This window comes from Austrofundulus limnaeus, unplaced genomic scaffold (assembly GCF_001266775.1).
Source record: "Austrofundulus limnaeus strain Quisiro unplaced genomic scaffold, Austrofundulus_limnaeus-1.0 Scaffold446, whole genome shotgun sequence".
Lineage (NCBI taxonomy): Eukaryota > Metazoa > Chordata > Actinopteri > Cyprinodontiformes > Rivulidae > Austrofundulus > Austrofundulus limnaeus.
This window is the reverse complement of record NW_013952848.1, coordinates 303,494-306,698: the sequence shown is the minus strand read 5'-3', so window position 1 is coordinate 306,698 and position 3,205 is coordinate 303,494. Positions and strand designations below refer to the sequence as shown.

Below are 3,205 nucleotides of genomic sequence, written 5' to 3'. Positions count from 1 at the left end.
AAATGCTTCAAAAAATTTAGGATTATATTTCAGACAGTTCATTCAAGTAATACATTGATAAGACATTAATTCATTATATTTTGACAAAATGCAATTTTTGCACTCGTTTAAATCAAAACCCTATATCTGCCTATATCTCCATTTTTGGACTTAATCCTCATTTCGATGTGATAGGTCACAAATATCTAGTTTGGTCTTAGTAATTTTTGTGTTAATATGCTTTTCAGGCCAGGATTTTATTCCAAAACACTTAAAAATACAGGCTCAATATTCTTCTTGCCTTTTTTTTTAAGTTGTTTTAAAATTCTGCACACTGTGCAGCACAGAGGTCATGACTGTGGGAAGGCCAGACAGGTGCTCACATCAGCTTCTCCTTCAGCAATGCATTTATGTTTGCACAATGTGGTTTTACATTGTCTTCTTGAAAAAATAAATGGAAATGCCTGAGAGATGTATTATAATGATAGAAGCAAATTGCTCAAAACTCTAATTGTCAGTTGTTTAACTTTTAATTACAGACTCCCTAACAGGTGGGATTGAATCCAACTGTGTGTGTTTGTGGGTTCATTTGGCTGTCTGTTTGCAAAATATCTCAAAAAGCACCAGATATTCAACAAAGCGCTCAGAGAACTGGAGGTACAGCTACAGCTGAATCACTTTGAGTCAACCCAATTCAAGATGGCGGCCGTAACTAATGAACCTCAGTAACAGCAAAAATGTGTTATAAACTGCTGCTACACAGGAACTCTATTTTAGGGYTTGATAAATGCTTCCCAAAGTAACTCCTTCATGTGGTGATAAAAAATTCATGACAGTTCATGATGGAGTGCCATCGAAGGAACTGTGGATTATGCTTTTCTCTATCAGTTCTATTAAACTGAACATGTTTAAAGAACAGACAAGTTTTCACTTCATATAAGTTATATATAAATCAACGTTTTTAAAATTGCTTTGTTTGCTGAAAGTTGCACATATTTGAGCCCATGTGCTGTAAGCTCAGGTCAGGGGTGCCCAAAGATTTTTCCTGAGAGGGCCGAAATTCATATCAATGTGAGGGCCGCGGGCCAAATGCAATAATATAAGAAATGCTTTATACTTAAGTAAAGTTGTTTTATTTTTTATGATTAAGATAGCAGCCAGTGTGGTTGCCCATGTTCTTTAGTTGTTTTTTTTCAGCCCATGGACATGAACAAAATTGAATGTATGCTCAGGCAGCAAGGGCTCATGGGACTTTTCATAATTTAAAATTTGAGTATATGGGGTCTTATAAGGTGTGCAAATCTGTATATGGGCTTAAATCTAATCTAAATGTCTCTTGTAGTTACTTGTATTTTATATTTAATCTTAACATAAATACAATCTAATAACCAGGACAACTGCTGGTGGGCCAAATCAAATGGCTCGGTGAGCCAATTTTGGCCCGTGGGCCCCACTTTGGGCACCTCTATTCTAACCAATCCATAGCTTGAGTCAAACTCAAGTAACAGTGTTTCTAAATGTTGCTGTAGAAACTCTACGACACTCAATAACAACAAAAATATGAAAAGATGGACACCACAGACGTTCACTTGGACCTGTTGTTTCCACATGAAACAAACAGATTGTTGTAGATACAGTACCTGTTAGGTGGATGGAGGCTGAAGATGTGACGTTCACAAACGATCCGGATCTTCTGAACGATTCTTTAAAACAAGAAGAAGGAACCAACTCACAGACAATTCTTCCGATTTTTCTTATTTCCCTCCTTGTGATTTCGTCACGTTTTCCTCTTCAGATGCAGATGCATACACTCCTGTTGTTCTTTGAAACATGTTGATCCACAAGATCTGGCTCATTTTAAAGAACCATATATTCCATCTCTACTGGATGCAGTGCAAAACCTGAACTTAAACACAGAACCTGTACTGGAAGAGTTACTAAAATATATGTCAACCCATTTGAACATTGACCTTCAGAACCCTCAGAAATCCTTAATCTTCACAAAAAGTCTGTAGTACTCTCAACAAGTGGACTGTCAGTCGCAGAGAGGCAGAACAACAGCATCCGCAGCGACAGAGAAGGAGGAAGGGATGAGCGAGGAAGTGGCAAACTTAGCTACAGTCTGCTGGTTCTGAGGCTTAAATAAAATTWAAGCTAAGTTTTTGAAAAAAAATACGTGAGGTTGCTCTATACCTCTGTATTCATGCAAAATGGAAAGAAATCTGTGCAATTTACAGGCAATCCGTGCCGCCTGACATATGGATTAGTGAGTTCAAACAGGTGTGTTAATCACTAATGAAAACAGGGACAACTGGATATMTAAAGTAAATATATAAAAGTAGCATAAGATAAAACTATCAAAGYTAATGAAACCTGAGACAGCAAAACAGGAAATAAMAAMWMMWAMAAMAWMMYCCMMMMMAYCATGACAGTACCAGGGGTGGTTTCCCTTTTACACCTGGACTAAAACCTATAATTTACTGAAGAACTGACTGGATTTAAAGTGGGCTTAACATTATATTTAAATAGAAATGAATGGATGGATTGTTTACAGCATGACATAAGTAGTTTATGTTCTTTAACATATGAGCTTCACATAAAATAATTTGCTTATTATAAAATTTAAACCAGCAGCTTGTTTCTTYGGCGAGCCTGTCAGGAAACTATTTAATTCCCTTTGAAATATTCCAGGATTTTTTAAAAATGAGTCTCAAATTTTTATCTGGCAGATTTAACGATAATTTTCATKAGTTTTGTTGGACAAATGAATAATAAAAAGCCCAAACCAATTAAAGAAATTTTGTTAGGTTATTCCTTTGTGCTATTTTGATTAAGTGTGGAAATTGCAAAATAGTTTAAAATAAAAATATTTTTATATATTTCCCAAAGCCTGAGCCTGAATCAGGATACCAGGATTTGTGAAAATTGGAGTTACGCTTTTATAGATTTTTTTTGTCAAGGGGCACTTTTGCCTTTACACTTCTGTCTGTGCCATGGTTAAAGCCATAATTCAAAAGTTTGAAGTAGGGTTTTAAGGAAAGGCATTAATATTGTAATTGTTGAAGATTGATCCTTGAACATCAGGGTGAAGAAATAAAGTTTAWTTTTTAACTTTTAGACTAAAAGTTTATCTGAGCAAGGCTACGACCAAAATGAACTGCTGTTGTTTTAAAACAACTTACAACACAATACAATGCAATACTATACTATACTATACTATACTATA

The 3,205-nt window shown here is 35.4% G+C and overlaps 1 protein-coding gene across 1 annotated transcript in view; it reads left to right on the top strand.

Moving 5' to 3' along the window:
* znf804b (zinc finger protein 804B) overlaps positions 1-3,205 on the top strand; it is a gene marked incomplete at its 3' end in the record, with an annotated part of 74,155 nt that overhangs the window by 53,607 nt on the left and 17,343 nt on the right.